A 15,587-nucleotide genomic window follows, 5' to 3' on the forward strand; every position below is an offset into this window, starting at 1 on the left:
GGACACCATGTCTTGTTTTGTTTCATTTTTTTTTTTCATGATTAACTCCCCAGGGCTCCTCTCCCCGCTCTTGATCAAACAGCAGGCAGGAAAAATGAGGGTGCAACTGACATCATAAGAAACTGTTCATTGGATTTCCAAAATGGCTCTCCAGTCTTGTAGTCCCATCAGCAACACCCAAGTGAGTCCGTTCTCTTACATGCTCACCAATACTTGCTATGATCAGTCTTTCTCATTTTAGCCACGTGAGTGGGTGGGGGATAGGATCTCCTTGTGGTCTTATTTTGCACTTTTCCTGGCGACAAAGAATGCCAAACCTTTTCTGTTCCACTTCTGGGTCACTCAAAGATCTTTTGTTATGACAAGTGCATTCAAGTCTCTCTGCTATCTTAAATGAATCATTTATGATTTTGTCGAGTTTTAAGAGTTCCTTACACATGCAGGAGGTAAGTCTCACTCTTCCGTGTAATTGGCAGGAGGCAGTCGCTTGGTCTCATCAGAATTGGTTACCCTAGGCCTGCAATAGTTCCATGCATAAGACAGGTATTCTGTATGTTACAGACAGCTGCTGCATTTCGTTAGTGCCTGAGTTTTGTTCCTGGAAGAAAAGAGGTACAGTCCAGAAACCTTTTTCCCATTCTTTTAAATCTGACTTCTGAAATGGCAGGAAGGAAGAGAGGAATATTTTAGGGATTTCTTAGCTACCCACAACTCCCACCCAGACCTGGACGAGCCTATTACCATCACTCAAGTAATGAATTAAACATCCCTTGACCCGGGCCAACTTTCTGCCTTTTAAGACCTACTGTGTCCAGAAAACAGAGCTTGTCCTGCTACCCATTGATTTTTTTTTTTTTTTTTTGACAGGCAGAGTGGACAGTGAGAGAGAGAGACAGAGAGAAAGGTCTTCCTTTGCCGTTGGTTCACCCTCCAATGGCCGCCGCGGCCGGCGCGCTGCGGCCGGCGCACCGCGCTGATCCGATGGCAGGAGCCAGGAGCCAGGTGCTTTTCCTGGTCTCCCATGGGGTACAGGGCCCAAGCACCTGGGCCATCCTCCACTGCACTCCCTGGCCACAGCAGAGGGCTGGCCTGGAAGAGGGGCAACCGGGACAGAATCCGGCGCCCCGACCGGGACTAGAACCCGGTGTGCCGGGGCCTCTAGGCGGAGGATTAGCCTAGTGAGCCGCGGCGCCGGCCTGCTACCCATTGATTTGTAAAGGAGGAAACCTGGCCTCCCTGTTTCCTAATTGTCTCTGCACGTCTCATCCATCCCGCTCGGCGACATAACAGGTGCAACCACTGAGGGTGCAAACCAGCAGTTTACAGGTTGTGGGTCAGCTGTCAGATTGCTTGAGGCTTATTCAGGGGAGCAGCCTTGGTGCCAAAGAATTTAGGGTTCCCAAGTCAGAGCAGCAGGAGGAAGAAGCGTTGCCTCTTTCCTTGCAGCTGGCCAAGGCTCACTGCACTCAGCAGAGCTATAAAGGAGACCGGGCAGTAGAAACATGAGCGCCTGAGCGTGGGATTAATGTATTTGGAGACCTCCAGTTTATTCTAATTAACTGAAGCCAGGATGAGAAGGGGAACAGAGGGGAGATGTGGGGAGGGTAGGAGTACGTTGAGAGAGGGTTGGGCTGGCTCTTTATAGCTTCTCATTCCAGCACATAGCAAGGTCTCGAATAGAGAAAACTGGCATTCAGGAAGACCCCGGAGGGAGGAGTGGGTGGAGAGGCCCAAAGGATGTCATGCATGGAAGGGGGGTGACAGTGTCAGTTCAAGGTCACGGAGTCGCTCCCTACCGTTAAGTCTGAAGTGCGCCATTGGCTTCCAGCCCCACTCTTCTCTGCATCCTCTTCCAAACACCGATGCTCCTCCAGCGAAGTGTGTCTGTGCCGCAGAGCTCAGACGCCAGGGAGAAGATGCCCCAGAGAACACAGGGGCTATGGAGAATTCACAGGTACCTCCAAAAGCCCACGGCAAAGAAACCACTCATGCATTTCAAAAAATGTTGGCATCAAAATCAATATAGCTTTAATTCCATTTTTATTAATGTAAAAAATTTTTATTTGAGAAGGAAAACCAGAGCAAGCTCCCATCTGCTGGTTCACATCTCCCAAGTACCCACAGTGACGTGGACAGTGTGGGAAGGGTTACCAAAGCCAGGAGCTGGGACACACCCTCAGCTCCCATGTGAGTGATGCTCTAACCAGCATCTTAACTGCCAGGTCAAATGCATGCCTTCCATGGGCTTTGGAAATAGGCTCACATCTCTCTGTCGAATTCTCCCCACTCATCACCCACCTTCCACTGAGTCCTTGGCCTCATCTGTGAGCAGGTGCATGTTCTAATAATTGCTAACATTCAATGTCTCATGATATGGCTCTGAAACCCTCCATGGAGGGCTTAGCATTTCACAGATCAGGAAGCTAAGGCTCATAGAGGTGACATCCTTTAAGCAAGGTCATCCAGCAAGGGGTAGAGTCAGGATAATCCGAATATGGAGTGTCAAGTTCAGAGGCCAAGAAACTGGTTGCTTGCTTGCTGGATGGATGGATGGATGGATTGGTGGGTGTGTGGGTAGGTGGATGGTTGGGAGGATGGATGGATGGGTGGATGGATGAATGGATGGATAGACAGGCAGATGGTGGGATGGATGGATGGATGGTTGGGTAGATAGGCAGATGGTTAGAAGGGTGGGTGGGTGGATTGATGGATGAATGGTTGGACAGGTAGAAAAAAAATCTGCCTATTCCACAAATAAATAATGATGATGTAAAAAGAATTGAAGAATGTCCACAAATCCATGCCACCAAACAGAATGGAAGGAGCAACGTGAAAATCAAGGCAGCTAAGAACAAGCAGTTAACCTAATTCTAGCTCCCTAATTTGAGAAAGTCCTCAAGTGTCTCTGCTTCAAAATGAACAATTTTCCAATTTCCTCCTTAAGGTAATTTTTTAAACTACTGATTTTTATAGGCTCGAGCCTGTGAAAAGCCGACTACTGTATGTCTTTTTAATTAGATCCTTTACATGATAATTAAAATCTCTCTCTGCATCACAGCCATTCTTAAACTCTGCAGTAATGCTCCTCTGGCTGAGACTTAGCTGACCATCTGGAAGCAATAAAATATCTTAACCTTAAAATGCAAACTATCAGTAAGAGATCCCACAAATTAGACCAGCTCGTCATTGCTTTAATGGGTAGATGCCAGGGTTCCATCTTTCATTCTGTCTAACCAGGAGACCACAGAACCTCACAGTTGGACCGAGGTTTTTGAAAGTCAAATAGACCTGTACAGAACCCATCACAATGACCTCCCTTCCCCGTGGCTTGGAGCCATGCTGTGTATGTACCAGAAGGAAATGCCAAGACTGTTCTTGGACACTTCTTCCAAAGTTTACTCATCGTTTGGAGCTGGGGCCCAAGACTTGCCTTGGGAGTAAGAGTGGAGGAATTGAAAGCAGACCAGAAGCCTGGAAAAGGCTGGACAAATGATGACAGAGATGCCATGGAGTCTAGGTAAAGGGAGGAGCGTGAAGAAGGGGTATGGTACCCAAGAATTCTTAGAACAGGCACCATTTCTGATATTAACTAAACTCGAGGACAGACTTCAAAGAATTATTAGATAATGGCTATGATCACATAGCCACAGAGTGTAAAGTGTGACCAATACAGTTAGTGACTCAGAAAAGTATTGCAAGGATATGGATGGTGGCTATCCCTTTAACTATAGAATGTCTCCTTTTCAGAGGTCATGCTATTGCTGTCACTTATGGAAAGAAATGAAGACCACTCCCCAAAAGAGAACAAACAAAGGCTGTTTCCATAGAGCTCGCCAAAGCAAGGGTGTTGGCCATCATCACTTGAGTTTGGCAGAGACCCCCAGGCAGGGCTGGGAGAAAATTTTACAATGGAAAAAAGAGAAGATTAGAAAGATATTGGCCTGGAGAGGCTAGAGGAGGGTGAATTCGAAGTAGAGCATTCTATGTGAATTTGTATCACTTCCGTCTTAGGACCAACAAGAGAAAGCAACGAGGGAGCCTGACAGGTTACCAGCGATGATAACAAATGTGACATAGATGCAGAGGCTTGATCCTGGGGCTGGTTACTGTACGTGCAAGATTGGATCTCCTGGGGTGGTTGCTACAGTCTGTTCTATTTTTGTACATGGTCTGCCCCTTGTTCATCTGTAGGCTCAAGTTACTCACGCTTGCCTTAATTCTATACATGTGCAAATGACTCAGTTTGTTGTCCTACACAGTCAAACAACTCACCATTTACAAGGCAATGTAGGATACTGGTTACAAACATGACCATGTGATTCAAAGTCAAGCTCTACAATGTTTTGGCTGTGTGATCTGGAGCTAATAGCTTAACCTCTCTGGGCTTGTTTGTCTGAAAAAAAAAAAAAGAGAGAGAGAGAGAGATAATTCATACCTACTCCACAGACTTCTTTTCAGGATTAAAATGAGTTCGTATAGGCTATGGCCTGGGAGTTTGCCCCCTGTAAAAATTCATGTTGAATGTAATCTGCAAAGTCACGTGTTGATGGAATTTGGAGGCAGGGCCTTTGGTAGGGAATTGTAATGAGACGAGCTAATGAGTGTGGACTACACTCACACCCTTACAGGCCATGTGCCACTCTGTAGCCTCTTAGGACTCCACAGAGACACCCCCCAGCCTCAAGAAGGCCCTCATTGATCCAGCCCCTCGACCTTGGACCCCCAGAATCATGAGCTGAATAAACATCTATCTATTCTTTACAAATCACCCAGTCCACTGTGTCCAGTTACAGCAACAGAAAATGGACTAAGATGATATAGATGCGAACCTCTTGAGCCTGGCACCCAGGAAGCACTCTGTAAGCTCTTGGTTTCATTGCCAATGGCAAAAAACAAAATCACAACAGCCAGGCATGACATCCTTCAAAACCCAGGATCCATGGGACGCTATCCCCCGGCAGTTTCTGCTGCTATCGTGCATATTCTTCAAGAAAGGCCAAAAAACTAACCAGTATGCAGAAATATTCAATATCAAAGGCTAGAAATCTAATAGCCGTGGCTTCTCAAAAGGCTACCAATACATAAAAACCCACGTTCTTCCTACAAAGAATTGTCTCAGCAGTACCCGAGTCTGCACAGGGTTTATTCTGTTTATCACACTCTTAGAAAGCTGTGGGGCCGGCGCCACGGCTCACTAGGCTAATCCTCCGCCTGCGGTGCTGGCACACCGGGTTCTAGTCCCGGTCGGGGCGCCGGATTCTGTCCCGGTTGCCCCTCTTCCAGGCCAGCTCTCTGCTGTGGCCTGGGAGTGCAGTGGAGGATGGCGCGGTGCGCCAGCTGCGGCGGCCATTAGAGGGTGAACCAACAGCAAAAGGAAGACCTTTATCTCTCTCTCTCCATCTCACTGTCCACTCTGCCTGTCAAAAGAAAAGAAAAGAAAAGAAAAGAAAAGAAAAGAAAAGAAAAGAAAAGAAAAGCTGTGGGTTGAGTACAGACCACAGGGGAGTGCCAGAGTTGGTTATTTTCTTTGTAAGGGTCTTTGAAATCTGAAACACAGGGTGAGGATTTGGCGAGGCACTTGGGATGCTCGTATCCCTCATCAGAGTGCCGGGGTTTGAGTCCTGGCTCCACTACTGTGTCCAGCTTCCTGCTAGTGTTAAGCCTGGGAGGCGGCAATGATGACTGGAGTGGCTGGGAGGCTGTGTAGAGTTTGGTCCAGGAGAAACTGTCAATGACAAGCGCTTCCTTGCTATTTCATATAGCTTCACCACCTAAGCATGCATCCCTAGTCCCTGCGTGTCTGTTTTTCCTATGAGTTGGACTGCGTGCGAAAAGACTCACACAGTATGCCTTTGTTTGCTGAATACTTCCAACCTCGTGTTTGGGAAGTTCGTTGGGCTGTGTAGCACTGGTTTGTTAATTCTGCTGGTAGAGTGTATCCCCCTGAATAAACTCGTCACCATTACTTACCTACGGCCTTGAGTTATCTCATTTGAGTTGTCACATTTTATTTGTCCATATTTCTTTCAGGCATACAACCTGTTGGTAAGATTCCTGGTCATAGGAGAGATGTGTTTAACTGTAGAAGAAACCTCCGGCTAGCGCCCGGCTCACTAGGCTAATCCTCCGCCTTGCGGCGCTGGCACATCGGGTTCTAGTCCCGGTCGGGGCGCCAGATTCTGTCCCGGTTGCCCCTCTTCCAGGCCAGCTCTCTGCTGTGGCCCAGGAGTGCAGCGGAGGGTGGCCCAAGTGCTTGGGCCCTGCACCCACATGGGAGACCAGGAGAAGCACCTGGCTCCCAGCTTCGGATCAGCACGGTGCAGCGCACCAGCCACGGTGGCCATTGGAAGGTGAACCAACGGCAAAGGAAGACCTTTCTCTCTGTCTCTCTCACTGTCCACTCTGCCTGTCAAAAATAATAAATAAATAAGTAAATATTAAAAAAAAAAGAAGAAACCTCCAAGTCATTGTGGCCACATTGACGCGCCCACCAGCAAGGTCTGAGAGTTTTCATTGCTCCACATTCTTGCCAATCACTACACTGGTCAGTGTTTGCTTGTGTTTAACTATTCAGTTGCTTGTAGGGGGTAATTGGAGAGTAGCTTTTGTTTGCAGTTCTCTGATGATCAATGAGATTAGCACCTTTTCAAATAATTGTATTTACTGGCCACGCCGAGGTCTTCTTTTGCAAAGAGACGATCCATAGCTGCTGTCCGCATTTCTGTTGAGTATGTTCCTTTTCGGTTTCTAAGAGTTTTTACATAGTTTGGCTATGACGCCATTACTGGGGACATATGTTATGAGTCATGCTGTCGGGAGCATCCTTTATCATATCTTTCAACACAAGGATGCACTTATATTGGGTGGAAGTTTGAGGAGGGAAAATTTTTTGGTCATAGGATAAGTGTTATCTCTAATTTTAACATGTGAAACATAAACTATTTCCCAAAGTGATTTTAACAATTTACACCCCCACCATATATGAGAATTTCACTTGATCTGTGTCTTCCCCAGCAGAATTGTTGTTGGAAATGGGCATTTAGCCCAGCAGTTACGACAGCCATGTCTCACGTCAGATGGCTGGCTCCAAGCTCCTGACTCCACTAAGGCAGGGCCTGGAGGCGGTGAGGATGGCTCAAGTAATGGGGGCATTGCCACCCACAGGGGAGACCTGGATTGAGTTCAGGCTGCTAGCTTTCTCCCTGGCCCAGCCCTGCCCTAACCATTGCAGGCCTGTTGGGAGTGACCCAGCATATGGGAGCTGTGTGTGTGTGTGTGTGTGTGTGTATTTCTCTATCTCCATCTCTCAAATAAAAAAAAAAAAATTGTTAGCTATCCTACCTAAATATGAAGTGGTGAAACTTCGTGGCTTTAGCACAAATTTCATAATTGCTAATGAGATTTTCATATGATTATGGGATGCATAAAAACAGACCCTCTTCCAAAGTTCTTGTTCGTGTCTCCTGTCCTATCTTAATGGCTGGCTCTCTGCCTCTGATTCATTCATAGGAGTTAGCCCTGTATCTCTCCACAAGCCCAGAGATGTCTTCTCCCACTGTGTTGAATCCCAGCTCCGATCCTGATTCTAGCTTCCTGCAAACGCATATACTAGGAAGTAGTTCCCAGCTCCTGGCTTTGGCCTGGCTCACCCCTGGTTATTGCAGACTTTTGGAGAGTAAACCAGAAGATGGGAGCCTTCTTCTCTCTCTTCCTCCACCCCTCCCTCACTCCAACTCTTCTTCCCATTCAAATAAATCAATTTTTAAAAATTAAGGCATTATATATAAGAAATCTTTAATTAATCCAAGGTTGCAAAGATTTCTGTTGGATTTTTATCAAGAAGTTCTACAATTTCACTTCTTATATTTAGGATTATAGTCTGTTTTGAGTTACAATTTTTGTTGTTGTTGTTTAATGAATACCCAGTTTCCCAGAAACGTTTGTTGAAATATCTTTTCCCTCACTGAACGACTTTAAAACCTTTATCAAAGTCAATTGACCATAAAAGGGTTTATTTCTGGGCATTCTGTGACCACACTCTCTTGATTACCTTATAATAAATTTTGAAATCAAAGTTGGAAAGTCTTTGTTTGAAAGTCCTCAAACTTTGTTCTTCTTGTTTAAAATAATCTCAGCTAGTCTAAGTTTCTTACATTTCCGTATCCAATTTAGTATTAGCGTATTAGTTTCTCCAAAAATGAAAATCTAATTTTTTTTTAATTTATGTTTTTGTCAGGCAGAGTTAGACAGTGAGAGAGAGACAGAAAGGTCTTCCTTTTTCTGTTGGTTCACCCCCCAACTGGCCGCTATGGCTGGCATGCTGTGGCTGGCGCGCTGCGCCAACCCGAAGCCAGGAGCCAGGCGCCTCCTCCTGGTCTCCCATGCAGGTGCAGGGCCCAAGCACTTGGGCCATCCTCCACTGCCTTCCCGGGGCCACAGCAGAGAGCTGGCCTGGAAGAGGGGCAACCGGGACAGAATCCGGCGCCCCAACTGGGACTAAAACCTAGGGTACCAGTCCTGCAGGCGGAGGATTAGCCTATTGAGCCACGGCGCCAGCTTTCTTACAGTAAGTTTTAAAATCAAAGTTTGAAAGTCCTCAAGCTTTGTTCTTCTTGTTTAAAATAATCTCAGCTATTCTAAGTTTCTTACATTTCCATATCCATTTTAGTATTAGCATGTTAGCTTCTCCAAAAATGAAAGTCTGATTGGGTTTTAACAGGGATTGCATTGATTCTAAACTCAATTTGGGAGGATTGCCCTCTTAATTATATTGAGTTTCTAAGCCGTGAACTAGATTTCTCTTCCCTTATTTAGATTTTCTTTCACTGTGATGCACCTATCCTGGATTTCTTCATATTTGTAGCACTTAATTTATTGAGCTTCTTGGATGTATAATGTTCTTCAAGAAATTTGAGAAGGTTTCAGCCACTATTTGAGATACTTTTTCCTGCACGCCTCTCTTCTCTGATTCCAGAATTCCATGTTGGTGAGCTTTCTGGCTTCTCTCCATTGTGTGAGTTCTGTTCCCTTTTCTTCATTCCTTTTCCTATCTGTCCTTCCAATCAGGTAATTTCTACTGATCTGTCTTCCAGATCACCGATTCTTTCTTCCATCTATTCACATTGCAAACTTTCTTTGATCCAGCTAATACATTTTTCATTTCAATCCCAGAATTTTCTGGCTCTTCTTACTTATTTTTATTTATATTTTGTTTAATTTATATTGTGTCTATGCTCTATCGATATTTTTCTTGATGAAAATTTATCATCATACTTTTTTTTTTTTTTTTGACAGGCAGAGTGGACAGTGAGAGAGAGAGACAGAGAGAGAAAGGTCTTCCTTTGTTGTTGGTTCACCTTCCAATGGCCACTGCGGCTGGTGTGCTGCGGCTGGCTCACCGCGCTGATCCGAAGGCAGGAGCCAGGTGCTTCTCCTGGTCTCCCATGGGGTGCAGGGCCCAAGCACTTGGGCCATCCTCCACTGCACTCCTTGGCCACAGCAGAGAGCTGGACTGGAAGAGGGGCAACCGGGACAGAATCTGGCGCCCCGACCGGGACTAGAACCCAGTGTGCCGGCGCTGCAAGGCGGAGGATTAGCCTAGTGAGCCATGGCGCCGGCCATCATACTTTCTTTTCATCTCTCAATGAAGTGTCCACTGCTTTTGATTCTTTGCCTTAAGTGCTAACCTCTCAAGTTAGCAGAAACTGCTTCTGTTGCCTTCCTGGTTCACTGGGTATTGCCTGGTTTTTGCATGCCTTTGCTGCTATTGTTGTTGAAAACTACATATCTTAGGTGATATATTGTGGCAGCTCTGGCTTCTGACTCCCTCCCTCTGGGACTATTATTGTTGCTGGTTTTGTTTGTGCATTAACTTGCCTGGTTTAATTCTGCAGACTCTGTGTCCACACAGTGTGTAGCTGCTGGTATGTCTGCTCAGTTTTTTTTTGTTTGTTTGTTTGGTTTTTGTTTGCCTGTATTTATTTTTAAGCCTGCCTTTCTAGAGTTGGACCCTGAATCATTGTAGCTTAGCAACAAGCCAATAATTGGTCAAAGACTGCGCTTAAATAACCTTAGCCAGAAAGTCTTTTACTTTTTATCAATGAATCTGTATGTAGTTTGAAACTCAGTTTGAGAGACTGGCCTTATGGCACAGTGTAAGCTATTGCCTACAAATCCAGAATCCCATATCAGAGCACAGTTTCAGTCCTAGCCTCTCCACTTTTTTATTTTTATTTATTTGAAAGAGTTACAGAGAGAGAGAGAGGAAGAGACAGAGAGAAAGAAGTCTTCCATCTGCTGGTTCATTCCCTAAATGACAGTGATGGCTGGAGCCAGGCAAGGACAAAGCCAGTAGCCCAATGTTTCCTCCGAGTCGCCCACATGGGTGCAAGGGCCCAAGCATTTTTGCCATGCTTGGCTCTTTCCAAGAGGCATTAGCAGGAAGTTGGATCAGAAGAGGAGCAGTGGGGTTTTGAACCATGGCACCCATATGAAATTGCAGGCAGTGGCCCAACGTGCTAACCACAATGCCAGCCCCCTGATCCTCCACTCTGATCCAGGTCCCTGCTAATTATCCTGGGAAAGCAGTGTACGGTGGTCCAAGTGCTTGGGCTCCTGCCACCCACAGGGGAGACCCAGATGGAGCTCCAGGATCCTGGCTTCAGCCTGGCCCTGCCCTGGCAGGCATGGCCATTTGGCAAGTGAACCAGAAGATGGAAGATCAGTCTGTCTCTGCTTCTCCCTCTTTCTGTAACTCTGCCTTTCATATAAGTAAAATAAGTCTTTAAAAAAGTAAATAAATAAAAGTCAGCTCCAGCCCAGGCCAGCTTCATACTGTGCCATCAGAGTCCTTTGATCAGTGGGGACCCCATAATCAGTCCAATGATCTGTTATTGCCACCTTGAAATTCTTATACAATTTTTTTTAACAAGGGATCCTGCATTTTCATTTTGCACTAGGTCCTTAAAATTATGTAGCTTGTCCTGGCCATGGTTTGGCTTTTCTACTGAGCCTTCTATGCCCTCCTCTGTCTTCAAATACAGCTAGAACGTTCTCCAGTTTCTCCTGAGTATACAAACTTCAAGTGTGCATAAAAACCTCCAGTTCATCAGGGATAAGCAGGAGCCACTCAAGACCAGCTATGACTATCTCATTCCCTGTACCTCCTATATTTCTGACTCTGGTGCCTGCTAATTTCTTGGGGCAATGGGCTGGCTTTGATGTGGCTTTCTCTGTTTGCTCCTGTAGAGCACTACTACAATAACTCCTCACACCCCGAGATGGGTTTTTCTGCATCCAACAACAAATATGCCCCAATTTTGATTTTTGTGACCCCAACAGAGCTGGGAAGGAAGATAGGAGGAACAGGAGCAGTCCCAGTCTAAGTTATCACAAACTGTCATTGTTCTCACCTGAGAATCAACTATTTTAAATCAATGTTGAAAGAGATGGCTACTCAGTTTTTTGTGTACCGTTGACCAGTTTCCAGAGTCTGGAGAGTTGCAAATGTTAATAATTTTGCCCAGTTCTATAGTTGAATTTATGGAGGGGATTTGCCCATTTTTTTTTTCACACCACCAATATGGATGCCCTGTCTTCAACCTTCCCACCCGAACACACACCCTGCATTCTTCCTTTCAAATACCGCATTTTTGAGTTCTGGAATGTCATTGGATTCTCTGTGTATGTTCTGTTTATTTCTTGAACTTTGTCTAGATTTTTGTGTATTTTCTTTCTTTTTTTTTTTTTTGGAAGATTTACTTATCTACTTGAAAGTCAAGAGTTAGAGAAAGAGAGCGAGAGCGAGAGCGAGAGAGAGAGAGAGAGAGAGAGGTCTTTCATCTGCTGGTTCACTCCCCAGATGGCCGTAACAGCCATGGCTGGGCCAGGCTGAAGCCAGGAGCCAGGAGCTTCATCTGGGTCTCCCATGTGGGTGCAGGAGCCCAAGAACTTGGGCCATCCTCTGCTGCTTTCCCAGGCCACTGCAGGGAGCTGGATTGGAAGGGGAGCATCCAGAAATTGAACAGGCTCCCATATGGGATGCTGGCATTGCAGGTGGCATCTTAACCCACTACACTATAACATTGGCCCTGATTTTCTGAAAAAGAAAGTCTATGTATAATGATCCTTTTAAATGCTCTGTTAATTCTAAAATCTAAGTCATTTGTGCATCTACTTCATTGGGATGTTACTTCTCTTTATTATTGAGTCGTAGGTGTCTTGCAAATCCTTAATTTTTTGTTATATATTCGATATTGTATATAAAAGAGCCCTAGAGATTGAGATCAACGCTATTGTCCCTAGACAAAATATCTTCTTTTCTCTCTCAAGAAGTTGAGCTGCCTTGGGCCTGGGTTTAATTTACAATGGTTCTGTTCCTTTCATAGTGTTCTCTGTGTATGCAGACTCTGCACCTAAACTTGGCAAATGCTCCCGGAAGGGAAATTTTCTGATCTCTGCTCACCTAGGAAGGTCTCTCCTACCTGAATTTTATTTCTTTAAGCGGCTTCCTCCACCGCTCTTGGACATCTTTTTAAAAATGTGAAACTTTATTCATTGAATTTTTAGCCATTATGGAAGGAGCAATCACATTCAATAGTTCCATCTAATTCTGGTGGGACTCAATGCTATCAATGTAAAAGCATTGTAGGTTTTCCAGCTATAGTTTGTCTAAATTCAACTGCAATGTCTGTTTGGTTTTTATAGTTTAAGCATAAGGAATTTATGTCTTGCTTAATGTCTGTGTATGTTTCAGGAGCAAATAAAAAATAATGTGAGGCAATCCTAGAGGTTTGTGAAGGGTTTTTATTTTTTTTAAAAAAAGGAGATTCTTTACTTAAAATTGAAAAACGCTATGCTACACTAAGCTGTCTATTTACGACTCAGACCTGTCACAAAAATTATTTCAGTGTGCTTTTATAATAACATCAGGCTGGTCCACTGGCAGGTTACTGTGTCTTACCAGGAGCTGAATTCAGATGGCTCAGAAATGAAGCCGCCAGGCTGAGACTAAGACATTCCTGTACATTTCTACACAAAAATTCTTGATGAGTGTCAGAAATGTGTAACTCAAAGGTGTTTGTAACGGTTGGTGGCAAGAAAGAAATTCTAGGGGGCTGACAGTCTATATATCAAGGCTGTGTGCACCTGTAGGTAAAGCTATCTTTTAGCTCTGAGAATTCGAATATCATTACCCAAGGCCCAATTTGTGCAAGCTTCCTGCCTCCTACTGAGAGGAAGCATAAAATAGGAAGGGGATTTAGTTGACTGGGATTTGGGGGAAATCTACAAATTCTCACTCTATTTACATCCCCAAGTTTTATTTATTTGAGAGAGAGAGAGAGAGAGAAAGAGAAAGAGAATGAGAATCTTTCATCCACTGGTCTACTCCCTGGATGTCCACAATGGGCCAAAGCCAGGAGCCTGGAACTCCATCCTGGTTTCCCATGTGGGTGGCAGGTGCACAAGACTTAAGCCATCTTTCACTGCTTTTCTAGGCGCACTAGCAGGGTGCTGGATCAGAAGTGGAGCAGCTAGGACTCAAGCCCATGCTCATCTGGGATGACAACATTGCAGCAGGTTAACCACTGCACTGCGAGGCCAGCCCCAAATTTTTGCCTTTAAAAAAAAAAGGTGCTTTTTAAAGTTCATGGAGAATGGAACTGAAAAATAAGTTTATTTGGTGCAAAAAGAAGTCCATGCATAATTTTTCCACAATACACATTCTTCATGAACTTTGTGAATATCCCTGTAGGCATGAATTTCTTTTTTTTTTTCACACCAAAATAAATTTATCTTTCAGTTCCATTTTCCGCAGCCCTTTTGAAATGTCCTTGTATTTCAAAGTGGCTTCTTGACATTTAACTTGACTGTGTGTAAGTTTCGGTAGTTGAGAGAAGCACACAGAGAGCTTTGCCTCACTAGACTCTCTCAGAATGGACTGGGATCCAGCCTGGCCAAGGATGAATGTGGCTGAGCCATAGTCTCTCCACCTCCTTCCAGAACCTTCCTTGCTCCAGTTTCCCTGTTCCATTTTGCACCACTCATCCCTCCAGCTACCAGGGGTCCCCTAGACTCCTTCCTGCCCCTCCCCTGCAACTCCATCCATCAAGTGCATCCCATGTCCTGCCGACTTCACTTCCTGAATCTCTCTACCATCACCATCTTCCCTCATTGCGATATTATCAAGTTCACGTCTGTGGCTCTCTTTACTCAATGTATGCTAAACTGATCTTCTGTATATAAAGAGAATCGAAAATGAATCTTGATGTGAATGGAAGGGGAGAGGGAGTGGGAAAGGGGAGGGTTGCGGGTGGAAGGGACGTTATGGTGGGGGGGGAAGCCATTGTAATCCATAAGCTGTACTTTGGAAATTTATATTCATTAAATAAAAGTTAAAAAAAATTTAAAAAGAAAAAAAAAAGATGTCTCCTGGAATGCCCACATTCTGCATCAGGGTGCTTGGGTTCAAGATCTGCTTCCTGCTGCTTCCAACTTCTTGCTGATGCACACGTTCAGAGACAGTGGTGATGATTCAACTACTTGAGTCCCTGACACCCACATAAGAGAAGTGGATTGAGTTCCAGGTTCTTAGTATCAGTATGGCCCAGCCCCAGCTGCTGTAGGCATTTGGGGAACGAAATAGTTGATGGAAGAGCTCTCTCTGCCTCTGTCTCTGTTTCTGTCTTTCAAATAAATACATTTTAAAAATATTTATTCATTGATTTGAAAAGCAGAGTTACAAAGAGGCAGAGATCCTCCATCTGATGGTTCACTCTCCAAATGGCCGCAATGGCCAGAGCTGGGCTGATCCAAAGCCGGGAGCTGGGAGCTTCCTCTGTGTCTCCCATATGGGAGGTACTTGGGCCATCTTCTGCTGCTTTCCTAGGCACATGGACTATAATAGAGAAAGCCGGAACTCCAACTACCGCCCCTATGGGATGTAGCAGAGGCTTTACTCACTAAACCACAATGCCAGCCTCCAAACAAGTAAATTTTAAAATCATCTCCATCTTTTTTATGTACTATATTCCTTGCCTAGTACAGTATTGGCACTTAAGTAGGTCCTTGGTGAGTTAAATAGCTACTAAGAGTTAATGATTATCAAAATTGCATTGAAACCTTTTATTATTCTATTTTATAATAAATTTGTATTTAATTGCTATGATTTTTTATTGCATGTTTATTCATCATCATATATACACATAAGATATATGTCCATATATATTTATTTACACAAGTATATATTTCAGTATTATTATATATACTTATTTATTATTTCATGTTATTGAACTGACACGTCTATCTTTTTTTTAAAGATTTATTTTTATTTATTTGAAAGGCAGACTTACAGAGAGACAGAGGCAGAGAGAGAGAGAGAGAGAAGTCTTCCATCCGCTGGTTCATTCCCCAATTGGTTGCAATGGCCGAGCTCTGCCGTCCCAAAGCCAGGAGCCAGGAGCTTCTTCCAGGTCTCTCTACATGGGTGCAGGGGCCCAAGGACTTGGGCCATCCTCCACTGCTTTCCCAGGCCACAGCAGAGAGCTAGATCGGAAGTGGAGCAGCCAGGTCTCGAACTGGCTCTCATA

This window comes from Oryctolagus cuniculus, chromosome 19 (assembly GCF_964237555.1).
Source record: "Oryctolagus cuniculus chromosome 19, mOryCun1.1, whole genome shotgun sequence".
NCBI classification, from domain to species: domain Eukaryota; kingdom Metazoa; phylum Chordata; class Mammalia; order Lagomorpha; family Leporidae; genus Oryctolagus; species Oryctolagus cuniculus.